The sequence below is a fragment of the Lissotriton helveticus genome, chromosome 5_1 (assembly GCF_964261635.1).
Source record: "Lissotriton helveticus chromosome 5_1, aLisHel1.1, whole genome shotgun sequence".
NCBI classification, from domain to species: Eukaryota; Metazoa; Chordata; class Amphibia; order Caudata; family Salamandridae; genus Lissotriton; species Lissotriton helveticus.
Window position 1 is genome coordinate 36,719,375 of NC_136065.1, and position 19,711 is coordinate 36,739,085.

Genomic DNA, 19,711 nt, shown 5'->3' on the forward strand with positions numbered 1-19,711 from the left:
TCCAGAAGTGTACTGAAGTGGTATTGTGCGAGTTCCTTATTTTATACACAGTTGTGCCTTGGAAGTGGGGAGAGGCTTCTGGAGGACCACCTTTGAAATGCACAGATGCCATGCGTTTCCTGCCCTGGCTCCAGACTAACTACAGGAGGTTTGCCCTTTGTGAGGAGGTGGGACACAGCCTATTCAGTGTAATTGAGGCTGACCCTAGCTCCTCCCTCCCATCCTGCCAGTGATGGCCCATACAGTCACACCTAATATATCATTGTGTGTGGCGTTCTAGGAGCGTGTGCTGTTTCCTCCGAGATCTGCTGTAGTTACTCAGTACGTGTTAAGAGACACGGGTTAACCCAATAAGTCACTAGGACCTGGGTGAATGAGTGATATCACTGGGACCTGGGTTACTCAGTAAGCTTGCAGTCAGGTTATCTTCTTGCTTCGGCAGGTTGCATTTTGACTCCTACATTCTGCATTTTGATTTGTTAAAGGCATGTATTTGTCATGCTCGTTTACAGTTGCCCCTCCTGAGAGCTGGGAGTAATTACAATCTTACTCCTGCAGTCAAGAGGATGTGGCATAACAGAAACATTTATGTATTTTGGTGCTAAGGATCAAGGTTCGAGTTTGGGGACCAAGGTTTTAGAATTGATGTTAACTTTACATCCTGAAATTGTGGTCCATGTTTAAACTTCCTTATGTTTACTAAAAAATAAGGGGCAGATTTACAAAGAAACTGACGCATCTGTAGAGATGCGTCAGTTTCCCTGCGCCAGCCTGCGATACCCTTGCGCCACCATGGATGGTCCAGCATTTTGTTGAGAAGCAGCATGATCCCAGAGATCTGCGTTGGACTGTCCTTGAGAGGATTCTTGGGGATAGACATAACATTGAACAGATTCTTGCAAGAAAAGAGGCCAAGTGGATTTTTTCCGAAAAAACGGACAGATTGGGGCTCAACGATCTCATTGAGTGGAATAAGGTTAGCAGTCACTAGAATGCCAGTCAATTAGTACCACTCGATTATCTGGATTGCCTATTTGACAGTCGTAGCAGACTTGGCATTGTTTCGATTCTTGATTTTTGAGTACTACCTGCCGTTGCATTGTTCCTGATACGGTTGTTAGCACGGACCATGCCCTTAATTAGCATAGTGGTGCCCTCTAAGTCTGAAAGCAACCCGGGTGTATGAACCGGTCCAGTTGACTACAATTATAATATCACGAATGGCAAACTAATCCACAACTTGGCACCGTCCGTGATAAACATGACAAAAGCACATCACTCTGTGGGACCTATCTATTTAACAATAATAGTGAAATGTGTTTGAGATGACCCAATATTAATGACTGTGATATGCCATCCATGCCCCCCTGTTTTCATAAAAAGTTTTTAATACAAAAAAACGTGTTTGACTCTATTGACATACTTCTACGGGTATTGAGAATGATGGTATGGAAGGGTTGTTTCTGTAGATCTTCTGTGAAATGGAAGATTATTATAGAGTTGGCATAAGAAAGCTATGTTCTCCTTTACTTTCAATGTAGTTGCGAGCTATGACCTGTCCTGGTATCCAGGTGGTGTCCAGCTATGACCCCGACTCCTGAATCTCCTTTCCAGCCAGGAACAACTGAAGCCAAGAACAATGCATGCTCCAGAAATGATGTACCTTGGGGCAGAGCACTTCCTTGTGATACTTTTTCGTTGATGCTAACTTGCTTTGTGATTGGATACAGCAGTAGTCATCCATGCTACAATATATGGCCATAAGAGACTTCTCTTTACTGCCTGTCTGGAGCTTGGGACAGTAACTTATCTTTCAAGCCCTCCCACCCTCTCCTCAGAGTAAACTTAGATTCAAGCCCTGGGCAGATGTTGTGAACAAAGTCAGAGTGGGTGGTGTGTTAGAATGACTGCATCCTGTGGAGGAGAGAAAAGACCCCTCCCCTCTGGAAGCTTTTGCCACCTCACCATGGATAGCTGCACCCTTGGGAGTCAGAGGTCTTATCTCAGAAAGTAACTCTTTACTTCTTTTTACAGGATGGCGCTGATGTATTCCCTGGCAGTGTTTGTCGCCATGGTTCTTGCGGCTCGTGGACAGAACGCCACATGCGGGCCTTGCGGGGCATCAGGTAGGAAGCCACCTTGCGTGTTTCTTCTACTCTGGGAGGCGGTGAGCAATGTATGGGATAAGAAAATAAAGGCGGTCCAGGCAGGCCTCACTTACTCATCCCAGAATGACTCATTTTACAAATAAATACAGGTGATGAATGGGTAACACCTTGTACTATAGAGCTGATTCCATCGATATCCAGAGCATTGCCAAAGACCACATGAACAGTGTCAAATGTGAAAAAGTCTGCTTTAATGCGACAGATGAGCGGATTTCACTGAAACAACCCTTGTCATTATGCCGTACGAACTAGCATTGGACCCTGTCCTCACTTGTCTTTAAGACAACCTACCCATCCACCTCCCCCTCCCAAATAACCCATATCACGTCTTCACTCCCAACTTCATGCATTCGACCATCACTGCGCATGCTCAAACTGTTGCCTTCCTCTTGCCTTCCAACTCCCTTCTCTCTCAAATGGATCTCAAACTCACCAATTTTCTTAAAATAATTTGAAAAGTTGTAAAAACCCAAATGACACCTGAACAAACTCCGCGTTTTTCTGCTCTCCCCAAACCTTAGCAAGGGAAGTGCAACAACTCTTTCCTAGCACCATGCAACTGAAGCAGATAGAGCTCCATCCCAAGGACAGTCAGATGCACACCATCATCCCTAAAAAAGTGAAGAATCTCACCTAATGCCAGGATGCTCCAGCAAGAAACCCCCTTTAACTCTGCAAACCCTGGTCATTTCCCTATTAAACTTCCTCATTGCTTTGTCAATAGCCCCTGGTTTCTTGGTGCCTCTCCACTCCCTATGGGGCAAAAGCTCAGTCCAAACAACCTTTTTATTCCCATAAGGTCCTCTTTTGTACATTTCAATAGGGCCAAACCTTTCCTGTTCATGAGACTATTCTCTCCTAAATGTATAACTAGCAAATGTAGGCAAGCAGGCGCTCTCCTCATCAGTTCCAACTTTCATAGGGCTTTGTGCCAATACATTACACCTTTACCGAACCATTTTTTTTGCACCGTCAGGTTCTCAAACCCCAGTTGCTTCCCAAATTTCTATCATTCGGAAATGATGGACTGTCCATTTTATGAAGGAATGCCCTAAATCATGACAGGTCCTGCAATGCATCCTGCAACAAACAAAAACATTACTCTTAAAGCCACCATTCTGCAGTGTCCATCCCAAATGTACATACCTCTTATAACAGTCTGACCTTCACCTCCCCAAACGCTGACTCTCGGCAGCAGACCAACACCGGACTTCCGCTGCTGTCACCAAACCAATACAAAATGAGTGAGTACCAAGTTAACCACGTTGCAAACAACGCCTTTCTCATTATTACTCCCAGAACTTGCGATGCCAAGTTATCAAGCTGAAAAACCTCCCTTTGTCTGCTCGCCCCTCAAAAAAACTACTCCCACCAGCACAGAGGGCAAATCTTCTCATATGTGTAGCTCTGTAAATTGGCACATTTTACTCTACCAGAGTGATCAGTCTTCCGCCTGGGGGACCACACCTGAACCCCTCCCTCCAAAACCTAATGTCTTCCCCCTGAAGTCCCTCTTTTCACTCGAAACCCCAAAAAACAACCACACCATGATCACAGAGAACAATAAAAACTCCTGTGCATCCACACACCTCCGGAAGCATCCTCAATAATCCCTTAAAAATGCACACCATCTCTGCACTCTGTCTCTTCTTCCGCTTTCCTGCACTCTGGCCTCTAATATATTATTTCCCATCTCACCTGTTGACTGTGTATTATAGACGGTTTGTTCAGAACTATGGGACAATAGTGCCCCCTAACAGAACTCACCTATAAAAAGCAGTCCAAGAAAGTCAATTGGACCCCAGAGTGTCAGAAGGCCTTTGACACTTTGAAAAAGGCTCTATGTTTAGCCCCAGTGTTACTGCCCCCCCGACAACAGAAAGGAATTTATAGTTTAGGCAGATGCTTAAGAACAAGTTTGGTGCAGTGTTGGCACAAGTAAATGAAATGGGCCTATGTCAGCCATTTGCCTTCATCAGCAGGCAACGTCTCCCTAGAGAAAACAGAGATGGAAGCCTTTGCTGTGGTCTGGTCCCTGAAGAAGCTGAGGCCAAACCTGTTTGGCACTCACTTCCGTGTTCAAACGGAACACAGACCTCTCAGATGTCTCATGCAGAAGAGGGAGAAAATCCTAAACTGTTGAGGTGGAAAATTTCACTGCAGGGGCTCAAGTTCACAGTGGTACACAGACCTGGGACTGACGTGTCAAAGCAGGTGAACTCCCCATGTTTTTCCACTTAGCTGATAAGGGCTCCCAGAGTGTAGGTTAGTTACCCATCACCTTTCATTTGAGGGGTCTGTGTGAGAAAGTCATCCTTTTTCCCCTGATCACCCCCAATTTTTGACTGACACTGGTGGTAACTGACTCTGATGGTGCCCTTGGCTTTGCCAACCAGACCCAGGGCCAGTGCTCTGGTTAAATGGTATATGGTAATTAGGTGTAATTACAATTGGTACTGACAGACTATTTGTAAGTCTCTAGTATATAATAGGGCATGTAGGCTTAGAGGCCCAGTAGATTTAAAGCACTTAAGTGTGTACTGTTAAGGTACCTGCTGTCATTTTAAAAGTCATTGCTGCCTCGCAGGCTGCTTTAAAAATAACATTATATGCAAATGTAACTTTGAAATTATAAAAGTACTTCCAGAGACTCAAACTACCTTATTTTTATATTTGAGTCTCCCTGAAAGGTTTCCCATAGGTGCCCTAGTGGAGGGTGCCTTGTAACTATGAGCATAGACATTATAAAAGATATTTTATATGCCCTGATGACAGAAAATCTGCTAAATTCAGTTTTCCCTATTGTAGTGTATTAGCTTGACAGGCTAACATGGGAATACTTTATTAAAGTATAAATATATCCTGGAGTTGGCTACAAATCTATTTCAAAGTATCAAAAGGACAGTTACGATAAATCTAACAACTTGCCACTGTTAGATTTGTAACTATTACACAAAATAAGTTATGTAACTTTCTTTTCTGTGAGCCAAAATCCAGCCTTCCAGCAGCCCTCTCCTAATTGGCCAGCTTTACCAGGCTGAGCCAAGCTGTCTTAATGAGGTGTCAAGCAGCCAGACTAGGGACAAAGGACATCCTGTGGGAGGAGATCTGCAGTTGCAGAGCTAAAGGCAGAATGGGGTAGAGAAGCCAAACTGCCCTTCAAAGGATGAAAGGCAGTTTAAGATAGCACAAGCTCACCCCCACTACCTGCGCCCCCAGCGAGACAGGAGCCCCGATAATTGGATTAGCAGAGGGGGTGGAAGAAAAGTGTTAAACAAACGTAGCCACACCAGACCAGTGGGTTGGCTAAGCCAGCTCTAACCCTTCAGGAGAGAGTTTCTCCATTTTGGATTTTGCAAGAATATTGTTTTCTGGGACAATAAAATGGCACACTTTGGAGGAAGTGGTCATACCTGAGGGTGGCACCCTGCATGTCATTGGTCAAGGGTGTCCCCCTGCTTGGCTCTCAGAAACACTGGATAAATATGAGGGAGCTGCACAGCAACTGAGATCCTTATCTGAAGAAGGGCTACCCTGCTAAACCTTTTGGAGGAAGTAGTCATACCTAATGTGGCACTCTGGATGCCATTAGTCAGGGGTGCTCCCCTGCTTGATGCCCAGGGACACTGGATAAATATGGGGGAGCTGCAAGGCAACTGAGATCCCTGCCTGAAAGAAACAAGAAGAAAAAGGGATGCCCTGCTGAACCCCTGGCCTGCACCAGGAGGACTGCATTCACAAGGACTGCACCTGCTGCACACTTTGGGCTCTAGCAAAAGAAGGACTTTGCCTGACTCTAAAAGCGTAAGGCGTGAACTCCCAGAAATCAAAAGGTGAAAAGAGGTCCTTCTGTATCACCACCATCAAGAAGAACCCAGCTGGACAGCATCTAGTTGACTTTAAAGGTGTTGGCCAGGTGGATTGTGGGAAACGTAATCACAATATCCCAAGGAGAAACTCAGAGCTTCAGGAACCTTGAGTTGGTGTTGTGGACCCTTTTGAACTGAAGAAAGATTTTATGTAAGAAGATCTAGAAGTTTGAGCAACTTTTATAAAAAACTCAATGAGTTGACTGACCCATTGTTGAGTGTAAAGCCGCCGTTGTCGAACCGCTATGCAGCCAGAATTTCAGGTACGTCTGGCTGAAAGACCCGGAGCTCTTGACATCGACAAGACTTCCAGAATTTTTACAGAGACCTCGAGCTGAAGCAAACCGCCGTGGTAAACTTGAAACCAGGCCCGAAGAGGTGCCTCGCTCATTGACAAGAGAAAAGCTCCAGAAAAATGATTAAGTGCAAAAGTAAAAACTTGACAGAGACCTCCTACTCAGTGTAGATGACCTGTGCTCCATAGCGGTGGACCTCAACTTTGCATTTGTCCCAGTCAAGCGCGATCAGATGTCTCAAGCTGTTGCAATTTGTTTTTAGGCACTAGAAAACATTTAAACACTAAACATTTATCTCTCTCTTTCCCCAAATTGGATTTTGTTTGTTTGGGTGCCATCTTAACCTTATACATATTTCCTATTTTTATATATTGGCTTTGGATTTTTATTATGTGTTGGATCTTACTCATTTAATGAATTAGTCTTTTTAAATGCTTTAAACACCTGTGTCCTAAGTTGAGCCTGCATGCTCGTACCAACTACCAAGGGGTGAGCAAGAGAATAATTTATTGAGACCTTGACAACGATAATGTAGGGCACAATATTTTTGCATCATAATATTTGTTTTCTATTGTAATGTATTCTGATATTTTGTCCGAACACCCCATATTCTGAACTGCACACTGGTGAAAATAAGCTGAGGCCTGGAAGGCCCAGGAAATCTAAATAATAATGTCTCATACATGGCTCAGTAGTAGTAGATCATCCAGCACTTACGTCGCTAAGGGTGCTGTCCATTCTCCAGTAGTTCTTCTGCTGGTATTATTATGCACTTCATTCATTCTTACCTTGCATACTGAAGTAGGCTAACTGTTTTTTGGAATCCTGAAGAACATATACACTTTAACACAAAGACAATCACAGTTCATAAGCACAACAATGATCTCTTTGCACTGTTACTTACTCAAACATGTCTAAGGAGTACCTGAATATCACAAGAGGTACTTTAGGGCTCACTAAAGGTGGCTGACTTGATGCCTTCAGCAAGAGTTCACCTCCTGCTTCCCGTAAACACACTGTAGGGAAAACAGCTCTCCTCTAATGTAGCATTAGTGGATATAGAGCTGATCCAGCGCCCCTAAAGAAAATATGTCATAGCAACAATACCCAATCCACAATACTCACCATTAATCATAAAACACTCACAAGGCCCATAAACTAACGTGACATATTATTGAGCAACTGAATCATGTGACCTAATTAATAAAACCTATTCACAAATTATATACACATTTATATACATCTGAAGTAAAATGACTTCATCATGTTTTATAAAGCTCTATGTTTAATTAAGCCACTAAGGCAAATGAATCTGCTAATGGTAACCTAAAACACATGAAATAGAAAGTCCAGCTTGTTTTTCAAAATCTTATTTATTAGCTATTTATTCAAAGATAGTGCATTATAATCTTTTTATTCAAGCATTATTATTTGAGGTTTTAGCAAAAGTAATGACAGTTTTAAGCAAAAAATCAAATAGCATAATTCAAATGGAATAAACAGTTTGCCATCACCTAAACCCTGGGGGCCTTATTTATGAAGGCCTTGCGCGGCCGGTGCGTCACTTTTAACATGGGAAAAAGTGACGCACCGGTGGCGCAAGGCCTTCATAAATAAGGCCCTAGGTCCCTATCTAAACTTGCTTCGTCAAAGAATAAGGGGAAAAAGTCATTAGCCCTATTGATTCTTACGTGCTCCAAGAAAAGTCCGTCAGCACGTCACGCCCAACTGGTGTCAGGAGAAGATGAGCAGCAAGCAGCACCCTCCCTCCCAGAGGGACCGTTTTTATACCTTTCTAACTAGCTAAAGTAACATTATCGGACGTTTTTTCGAGAAACTAAACTCTCAATTGGCTAAACCACATCGGCCCACTATTAGGTCATTGTCCTTTGACCAAGTCCGGAGCTTCATTACAGCCCTTATTGTTCTTAGTTTTACCATCCTCTTTGCTTCCTCAAAAAGTTACATTTCCTGAGGAGGAACTCTCGTTTCCTAATCTTGGCAGGTTCCGCAGCATCCTGTCCTTGACAAGGGCACCAAGAACACATTTTGACTCGACCATGTTTGACATTGTTTAAACGTTGTCTGTTCAAGAGAAAGATGACTCTTTCATCAGCGCGACTGCGCATGGGTGAAACTTTCTCTCTGGTCAAGTTTTCACAAACTGCAAAACCGCCATCCATTTTTGTCAGGCCCATTCGTAAAACTAATGCATAAACAAACACAAAACATCAATTAATGTGAGAAATAAAGTTTGTTCTGTTACCCACCCACCATTGCTAATAATTACCCATAAATCTATGTTACCTAGCAGAAGCAAATAAAGCAACAAACAGATTCGTGCAACATTTAGGACAGAAAAACAAAACAAAAGCGCACAGAAATAAGCACATGCCATTAATAAAAACAGCCGCATTAAATTCTGACATGACAATAGACAAGATTAATTCATTATTTTTTTCACAAACATGCAGATGCAACATAATGCACATTTATGAGCACACATATTAGTTTCCCGCGCGTCATGATTTCGCAACTTTTACTCTAGGTTGGTTAGTATTTTTCACTGCACAATTTATTAGTATTTATTATTTATTATGGAAGTTTAACTTTGCGAGTTGAAATAAATTTATTTCCAAATCTCGCTCCATTAACTCCCTCATCTGGTGATTTCAAAATCACCAAACTACACCCAAAAATTTAGCAAATTTTATCTAATAGATGAACATGATTTGATTTCACTGTGTTAGTATCTCTAAAGGCTTGTCTCAGCTGTCTGTCTGCAACTTTCATATTGAGTTTTACTAAACTCTTCCAGTTCTATCTCTCTCTCCTGTTCCTTTCTGATTTTGTAAATTCTCTTCTTTTCCCTCAGGTATTTCTTTCTCTTGTGTAACATGCAACTGATCTTCAACAAAAGTATCACAAAATTATTACAAATAAAGGTGTTAGAATCTTGCCAAGAACTGAACCACCAAACCAGGTTTTGATTGCTTGAAATCTTTTGGACAACCGTTCTGAAAAATCATCCTCTTCTAAAGGAACAATTTCCGAATGCAGCTCAGTGATATTTTTGATATACATCTCAATACCCTGACTCTCATCTGGGATATAAGTACAGCAGTGTTGGACATGCAAAATGCCACAGACTCCTCCCTCTTTTGCTAACAGAATGTCAAGGGCAAGACGATTCTGCATTACCATAGTCCGAATTGCAATAAGCTCAGTATGCATTCAGGGTTATACCCACTAAAGGTATCACTGCTTCAAAAATGTCTCCCAACATTTCTGAGAAACTTTCTCTTTTGTATCTGTTCAAGTGTTTGCTGATTTCAAATGAACCTTCTGTATTTCTGTCAACATGAAATATTTTAGGAAAAACTAATCCTACAAAACACGTCCCATACCAGTGATCTGGTAGGTTGTAGTAAGCCTTATCTCCACAAACAAAATAAATCCCAGGAAAAATAGGATCTTCACCACCTTTGAATCCCCAACCCCCCATAATTTGATAAGTGTCCTCACAATGACTCGCACCCACAAAATAATTGTCAAATAAAGTATTGTCTCGCCTAATACAACATTTTCCACTAATTGGTTTATCTATATGAATAGCAGCATTTTCAAAAGATTTGCCATTAAGTTTTTCGTCTTCCTTCTGCCAAAAGTTTGATTTTGTCTGCTTGACCATCTCATTTCTTTTATAGATTGCTCTTCTCTCCTCAACAAGGTTCAGGAAAGATTTTTTCTCAGTTCTCAACTTGCATGTCAAATTATTTCTGAAAGCATACTCATAGGTGAGTTCGTTAGTTACAATAAAGAATTCCCTCATCTGTTTAGCTTGCTTGTGTTTATTTAAGCTTTTCTCAATTTTCAGATTTGCAAAAATTTCGTCATAATTAGAATAATAATACTCTAAATGACCAGTCTGATAAAATAAGCTAGCTATTACACTACAGGTTATGCCGTAAGTAAGAGGAAGCATATTGTACCTCACTCCCTCTGAAACAGAAGCAGGCAACTTCACACAAATGTAACAATCCTTAACCTCCATGACCTTTACATATTCAGCCAGGAGTCTTGAAAATGTATTACTAGAAAAATCACCAACAGACCTATCTTGATTAATTCATTATTTTTTTCACAAACATTCAGATGCAACATAATGCACATTTATGAGCACACATATTAGTTTCCCGCATGTCATGATTTCGCAACTTTTACTCTAGGTTGCTTAGTATTTTTCACTGTACACTTTATTAGTATTTATTATTTATTATGGAAGTTTAACTTTGCGAGTTGAAATACATTTATTTCCAAATCTCGCTCCATCAGAGCCAACCAATAACTATCACAACTGGCTCTTATCAGACTTACTGAGTAGCAGGTGAGAACAAGGTTCTGGGCACTAACTAGCATGATTGACTATATCCAAACTCATGGTGCTATTAGGCGGAGTTCCAAACAACCCCTGTCTCAACCGGTCTTCACCATCGGACAGAAATCAGACCCTCCCTCAATGGAATCATCAACTCGACGTTCAGCTTTGCTGCCTTCCCGGAAACCTGGAAGCACACCGAAGGTAAAGCACTTCTGAAGAAACCCACAGCGGGCCAGTCCGACCTCAAGAACTACTGCCCCATATCGATTCTCCCCTTCCCAGCCAAGGTACTGGAGAAAGCAGTCAACCGCCAGTTTACAGTCTACCAGGAATCCAACCACTTGCTTGACCCCTCCCAATCCGGCTACCCGCTCAAACCACAGCACAGAAACCGCCCTTATAGCTGCCATGGACTACGTCAGAGCCATCCTTGACTGCGGTGAGTCTGCAGCCCTGATCCTCCTCGACCTGTCACCTGCCTTTGACACCGTCTCCCACCACCTCCTCATCCAAAGACTTTACCACATTGGCATCTACGGCAACACCTTCAAGATGCTATACTCTTTTCTCACCGGACACACTTAGAGAATTTGTCTCCCGCTATACACCTCTGATCCCAAGAGCATCATCTGCGGCCTAGCCCAGGGCTCCTAACTCAGCCCCACACTGTTCAACATCTACATGACTCTGCTGGCACCCATCGTTCACAGCCACGTTTTCAACATCATCCCCTGCGCTTTATCACCCAGCTTATACTCTCCCTCACTAAAGACACTGACACCACCATGGCGAACTTCCAGAACGCCATGACCGACACCGCCAACTGGATGAGAGCCAACTGCCTTCAACGCAACACTGACAAAACCAAAGTTCTACTCTTCGGAACACCCCTCACTATGGGATGGTGGCCTGCAGCACCTTCCCCCACCATCCACACACGCAACCTCAGAATCATCCTCGACAACGAATTCTCCATGAGACGAAAGGTCAACTCGGTTGCTTCCACCTGCTTCAGCACCCTCAGACTGTTCTGCAAAGTCTTCAGATGGATCCCAACCGACACCAGAAGAACCTTCACTTAAGACCTCATCACCAGTCAACTTGATTATCGGCACGCCCTCTATGAAGGTACCACCACACTCCTACTCAAGCTCCTTCAAACAATGCAGAATGCAGCAGCAAGAATGATCCTGGACCTGTCCAGCTGATCCCACATCACCCCCACCTCCGTAGCCTGCACTGGCTCCCTATCAAGAGGAGATGCCACTTCAAGCTGCTCACATACGCCTTCACAGCCCTACACAACATGGGACCAGAATACCTGGACAACCGCCTCATCTTTCACCAACCCACCCGACACCTGCGGTCAGCCTCCCTGGCCCTCCCACTGTCCCCCGCATCCATTGTACCCAAGCCAGGCGATGCTCCTTTTCCCACCTTGCAGCCAAAACCTGAAACTACCTCCCCTTCCACCTCCGAACCTCTAACTCCTTCGCGAAATTCAGGAGTGCACTCAAGACCTGGCTGTTGAAGTAGCTCCACCTCACGCAGCGCCTGGATACCTAGCGGGGTGATTAGCACACTTTACAAGTACTGATTGATTGATTGATTGATAGATTTTCCTGTCATCCTCCTTCCACCCACCTTTCTCCTATTCCTCTAAATTGTCAGATGTCTGCTGTGGGCCTACACAACAGTTAAAGACTACATTCCGAGATATCTGATTTGCTGTTCTGCTTTTGACACTTGAATGGGTGCACTGATTTTAATTGTAATTGTTCATGCATCCCTTTTCAAAGTTGAAAGTGTTATATCCTGTTTATTTAAGTATATGTATCCCAGTTTACCTACCTCCCTGCTGCTCAGCCAGTGTGAGTGTTGAGCGTGGAATGTTGGTGTGCCTGTGATGCTTGGAATGCCTGGGTGCCTGTGATGCTTGGAATGCCTGGGTGCCTGTGATGCGTGGAATGCTTGGGTGCCTGTGATGCGTGGAATGCTTGGGTGCCTGTGATGCTTGGAATGCCTGGGTGCCTGTGATGCGTGGAATGTCGGTGTGCCTGTGATGCTTGGAATGCCTGGGTGCCTGTGATGCTTGGAATGCCTGGGTGCCTGTGATGCTTGGAATGCTTGGGTGCCTGTGATGCTTGGAATGCTTGGGTGCCTGTGATGCGTGGAATGCCTGGGTGCCTGTGATGTTTGGAATGCCTGGGTGCCTGTGATGCTTGTAATGCTTGGGTGCCTGTGATGCTTGGAATGCCTGGGTGCCTGTGATGCTTGGAATGCCTGGGTGCCTGTGATGCTTGTAATGCTTGGATGCCTGTGATGCGTGGAATGCCTCGGTGCCTGTGATGCGTGGAATGCTTGGGTTCCTGTGCGGATGAGTGGGGACAGTTGGAGAGGGGCTGAGCAGCAGGGAGGCTGCTCCTGGGGGGGCTGTAGTATAAGGATTACCAGGCTAAAGGGCAGATGTACATGGAAACCAACCTATTGTCCTTGAATGCCATCCTGCAAATTTATCTTAATAAAGAAACACTTAAAATACAACTTGGCTACGTCTGGTAAGATGCAACAGAAAGCTTAGCCACATGTGCTAGGTCTATTAACCTAGATGTGAGGCCGGAGTTATTTTACTAACCAATGAGCGGCCTCATCTATAATATGTACAAATGCACCATTAGGTAAGATGACATTTATTTACAAAAGTATGAGAAGTATAAACCATCTTTCCTCTTACAGATGGTTCCCGTGGGTTCATGTGCTCCCCGAGGGGGGTCTCCTTGCAGCTGGACATCGGCCTGTACTGGAGCTTGACGTCCGAGGGGTTCGTGGGTCAGTTGGAGAGGAACAGCAGCACCTGGCTGCAGGTGTGCGTCGTGAACGGGGGGAAGGTGGACATCACCGACTACCAGAGCGCGTATCTATGTCTGCGCCCAGGACCCGCGGATCAAGCCATCAGGGCAGCCAAAAACAAGACGTCTCCCGACTGTGACTTTGAGCTTGAGTATAAAGGTCATAAGGTGTCTCTGAGGGCTTCCAATGGGCTGTATTTGGGCAGAATTGCCCGCTCAAACTCAACACAACACTTAGAGGCAGCAAAAAAATCAATTGATGTTTTTTCCTCTTTCTGCCTGGTGGGGGCCGATGCCTGAGGCTCTCTCTGTTGCTGGCAAAAGAATATGACGTGTGCTGATTATATGAAGTTGTATTCGACAGCCTTCAGGCACATTCATTGTAACCACTGCAAAAGGCAACAGAGAACCTGAGATGAAAAATGTTAATTGCGCTTTAAATTGAGTTGTAGCGTAGAATCTATCACTGACACTGCCAACCAAATATATGCAACTGTAAAATTCAAATCAAATTTTGAAAACAAAAGAAAATAAAGTGTTCATGCTTGGCTCTAGATTTATTGTTTGTATGATTGTAAAGATGCGGAGGAAGCAATAAAGAGTTTAAAATAGGATTTATTTAAGTTAAATCCAAGGACCCACTGGAGCACAAACCAAAGCGTCTAGATCAGATCAGCTCCAACCGCTTCTCTGATCTAGAACTTAGGTTCACAACAACATTCTCCATTACATGTATAACATTCTACAGTACCAATGACAATTCCATTAGTGACATCAATAATAATAATGGAAAGAAAAGAAGGATATTACCACATGTATCTTTTCCACAAATAAAACAAAATAAAATAACAAAACAAAACAAAAGAAAGATAAAACAAAACAAAGAAAGATTAATCCAGAATATAATCATCTAATTTCTTTGGCAACTTAACACATCTTTTATGAGAAACATGTGACTCAAGAGCAGATGAACTAGTACCAGCATCACAATCAGAAACAGAAGAATCCAGAATAGGATCAGACTCTGAACGAAGTGTAGAACCAAGACCATCACTGGAACAAGCAAACTGTCCCTTCTGTAATGGAGCAGAAAAGGGATTATCAAACCAAACATCTTCACCATCTTCCCTTTTATAAAAAAATAATTCTTGGCCAGGTCTAAGAACAACCACAGAACTTTTACTCCACCACCCTCTGCCCTTGAGAAAGACGGTGGATTCAGAAACCTGTTCCACTTCAACGGGCCTACTGAACTTAGACATACCTTTGGGTGTGTGAGAAGGATTTGCAATCCTAACCCAATCACCAACATTCACAACCTTACTCTTACAATGATGAAAATCATCATGATAGGACTTCCCTGACATTCGTGCAGAAGTGATATTATCTCTAGCTTTAGAGACAGAAGCCTCAAAACTTTCAGTCAAATTACTCTTACCTTTAAGTTGAGGCAAAAACAAAGATCTAGCTTGTCTGCCTCTCATCAGACAAAAAGGAGAAACTCCCGTACAAGAATTAGGAGTCAAATGATAACTCCAAATTTTGTCTTTCAAAAAGTCAAAAACATCCAAACTACTCTCCAAAGCAGCTTGGATCCCTTCTTTAAAAAATCTGTTGGCCCTCTCAACCTGTCCATTAGAACGGGGACTATAAAGAGGAGCCCTCTTGTCAGACACTCCAAACTTTTTAAGGAACATTTCCATTTTATTGGAAACAAACTGAACACCATTGTCAGACCTAATAGAAATAGGTGCCCCCTCAATCCTGAAAACATTGTCCAGGAAACTAATAACCGCATCAGTACTAGGATGCTCTACAAAAGAATAATGTAACCACTTAGAAAAATCATCAATAAGAACAATTAAAAATCTATTTTCTCTGCCAAGACAATCATAAGGTCCTGAAAAGTCAATAGAGAGCTTTTGCCACGGACCAGTAGGAGCTTCACTAATAGACAGTGGTTCAGTAGAAACCTTCCAGTGCTTGTCAGACCTAACACACACTGCACAGTTATTGATAAACTTCTCAACAGAGGCATCCAACCCAGGCCACCAATAATGACACTTAAGTAAACTCTTTGTACCTGAAACACCAGGATGCCCTGAATGTGCTACTTTGATAATTTTCTCTCTGAGACTGCCTGGTGGAACAAACAAATCATTCCTCAATAAAATTCCATTTTCAATCGATAACTCATTCGCCACTTGTGCAAAACTCCTCAATGATGATTCAAGACTTTTAACAGAGGGCCATCCATTAACAACAAAAGATTTGACCTTAACCAACAAATTATCTTTACCAACATGATCATTCCACTCATCCTCATCAATGCCAAAATTGCTGGACTCTACAGTACCCAACACAGCCACTACACACTCATGCTGATCAGTGACCTCATCACAAGAACCATCAGATGGAGGTAACCTAGACAAGCAGTCTGCGGCAAAATTCTTTCCACCTGGAATATGCTGAATCTCAAAGTAAAACTCCTGCAGTCTCGCTATTAACCGAAGCAACCTAGAAGATGCTCTACCACTCCTCACGCCATCCATCATATAAACCAAAGACTTATGGTCCGTCACCAAAACAAAAGGCCTACCCCACAAAAAATTCTTTAACTTCTCAACAGCCCACACACAGGCTAAAGCCTCCTTCTCGATGGTACTATAATGAACTTCAGCACCCCTAATCGCTCTTGAGATGAACGAAATAACTCTCTCCTTACCATTAACCATCTGTGTGAAAACAGCCCCCAATCCAGCTGTGCTTGCATCCACAGTTACAAAAGACTTCCCTTCAGGATCAAAAGTTTTAAGACCCGGAGCACTAGGGATAAGCTTGATCACACCCTGGAAAGCTGAATCATGGACATCAGTCCAAACAAACCTCGAACCTTTTTTAAGTAGTTGTCTGAGTGTTTCAACAACCAAAGCATACCCTTTCACAAATTTCGCATAATATTCACTTAACCCCAGAAAAGAGCGTAAAGCATCCTTGTCCTGAGGCTTGCTAGCATTTTCAAGGTTGCTGATGATATCTTTTTTTGGAAAAATCCCTTCTTGAGTAATCTTATGGCCCAAATAGTCTATTTCTTTAACTGAGAATTTACACTTTTTCTTGCTGACCGTCATGCCTTTGCTGCTTAGGATCTTCAAAACTTTCTCCAGAGTGACATTATGCTCATCAATTAACTTAGCAAAATTAAAATGTCGTCTTGAAAAGACTGGACACCTTTGACTCTACAAAACAAATTTTCAATTAACTTTTGGAAAACGCTGGCAGCAGATGCCAGGCCAAAAGGCATCCTCAAAAATCTAAATAACCCAAACGGAGTTATAAACGCCGTCAGATCTTTGGAATCCTGATCCAGAGTAACTTGATGGTATGCTGCCTTCAAGTCAATAATAGAAAATTTTTTCGCTCCATTTACAGCAGCCAACATTTCTTGTATTCTTGGCAGAGGATAAGTTTCCACAACAATGTTTTTATTGAGAGATCGAAGATCAACACACAATCTAATCTCTTGATTCTTTTTAAGAGCAATAACGATAGCCGAAACCCATTCTGAGCTATCAGTAGGTTCTATGATGCCTTGGGAACAGAGATCATCCAAATGTAATTTGAGTTTGTCCCTCACACCCATAGGTACCATGCGAACCTTGTGTTGTACAGGCAAAGCTCCTTTTTTAAGTTTAATCCTGTGTGAAAAACCTTTGACCTCACCCACAACATCCTCAAAAACATTCTTATACTTATTCAGAATGGAAGATAGAGGATACTCCAAAGAAACATTGTTAACAGGCATTTCTCTCAACTGAATGGGACGATCCGATCCTGGGCACAAATTAATGCCAAGTTTACCAAGATCATACCACCCAACAATATTTTTTCCATCAATTGCAACATAGATTTTGGTAAAAATGACACGAGTCTCAAATTTTAACGAATCCTCTACGAAACCTAACATTTTGATGTCAAAATTACCAAAAGCTTTGGGATTGATATCGGATTTAGCAAGTTTGACACCTTTCCATTTTTCATGAAAGAACACATCTGATAAGATAGTCACAGGCGAACCTGAATCAGCCATAGCTTCAAAGGCAATCTTACCGACATGAACTACCCCTAAAGGAGCTTTAAAGGCAAGAGAAACACTATTTATGTTACCATTAAAGGAATCATCATAAATAGTGATGACTAAATTCTCCAAATCATCATTAACATAAGAAACACCACTAACAGTAGAATTAGGCTTACCACCTTTCCTTTGAATCCTACACGAAGAAGTAATATGGCCAATTTTACCACATTTAGTACACTTCTTTTTAAGTGCAGGACAATCTGGACAGTTCGCCAAATGTGTCTTAGACCTACACCTAAAACAACTTAACACTTTACTAGTTTGAAAATTACCCCTATTATGCATTTGAACAGCATAAACTGAGGTGTCACTAGCATTCTTGTTTTCATTAGCAGCAATAACCTTAGATGACTCAATTGATTTCTTGATCCCTTTTGCCAAATCAACCACTTCTGTTAGAGTAGGATTACGACAAGCTAAGAGTCGCTCTTGCACTTTTTTAGCTGCACAATTAAACACAAACTGATCTCTTATAGCTGTATCAACATAGGCACCAAAATCCCAGTTTGCAGCTATGACTCGTAAAGCTGCCACATAATCCTCAACAAATTCATCACTGGACTGTTTCCGTTTATGAAAGGCATGTCTTTCAATCATAACATTAGGTTCTTCTTCAAACTGTTTTTCAAGTCTTGCAACAGCTTCAACAAAAACATTCCATCCATCACCCCCTTCAACTGGTGGCGCAATAGGTACAAGGTTCTTTAAAATTTCTATTGCAGCTGTACCTAAATAACTAAAAAGAATAGCTTTCTTCCTTTCTGCGGAAAATTTTGTTCCATCAATGGCAACGATATAATTCTCAAATGTGTCAAACCATTTTTTCCACCTCAGTTTAGGTTTCCCTGGAATTTCTAAAAAAATAGATGGTTGATTACAGATTTGAGACACTGCCATCTCAATCACTTACACAAACAAACCAGTAAACTGAAAAAAACAAAAAAAAATGTGTGCAGATCACAGTTGGAATAAATTGTGACAAGCACTTCAAAATTAAAAGTGTGCGTATCACTGTAGAAGATAGTAAATAAATAAATGTAAATACCGATGTAGATAGCTTCCACAAAGTGCCAATAACAAAAACGAGTGTGCGAATCACTGAATTTGCGGTTCAAATTAAAAGAAATGACCTTAAGTTGACCAAATTCCTCGAACTGCTTCACTCAGCTGGAGATCTCCGACACCTTAAGAAATAAAACTCGCAAAATGGCCACGACGTAGCACTGCCATGATGTTGCGTTCCAGATGAACGTTGCGCTTCAATCAGCCGCTTGCGATTTCATAAAATAAAGATGGAGTCCACGTTGAACGCTTCAAAACGCTGCGTTCCAACAATGCGTTTCAAGCTTCACTTGACGTCACACAGCAGCGTGCAAGTGCACGAGCAAAGAAACAGCCGTTGAAACACTTCACAGATGCTCAATCTTGCGGCTTGAAATCCTCCAAAAATAGAAACTTCACAGTACCTCGAAGTTCAGCAGATAGAAGATACATCAGGTGCCATCAGAGCAAAAGTCAAAAGGTCACGCCGTGAGTTCGGTTTTCATTCAAGTTTAAAATAAATTAATTTAAGATAACGCTTGGCAACACAGTGGGTCCATAAATTATTAAGTAGACCTCGTCGCCAATGTAAAGATGCGGAGGAGGCAATAAAGAGTTTAAAATAGGATTTATTTATGTTAAATCCAAGGACCCACTGGAGCACAAACCAAAGCATCTAGATCAGATCAGCTCCAACCGCTTCTCAGATCTAGAACTCAGGTTCACAACAAAATTCTCCATTACATGTATAACATTCTACAGTACCAATGACAATTCCATTAGTGACATCAATAATAATAATGGAAAGAAAAGAAGGATATTACCAAAATGATACATATTTTCATGTTTGATTTTTCTTGTATTCCCGTACCTTGCATATTTCAGTCCAGTACAGCATACAATCTGCACTTGTGTCCTTATTTGAAGTGAATGTGACACATTTATGTACCTACATAGTACATATAT

General features: G+C 42.2%; 1 long non-coding RNA gene across 1 annotated transcript; it reads left to right on the forward strand.

Annotated features, from left to right (window-relative positions):
- Positions 1-2,031: 2,031 nt before the first annotated feature.
- Positions 2,032-14,064, forward strand: LOC144752924 (uncharacterized). The gene is made up of 2 exons (XR_013594144.1): positions 2,032-2,126; positions 13,451-14,064. It is a non-coding gene; the product is annotated as an uncharacterized LOC144752924 (long non-coding RNA).
- Positions 14,065-19,711: the final 5,647 nt, after the last annotated feature.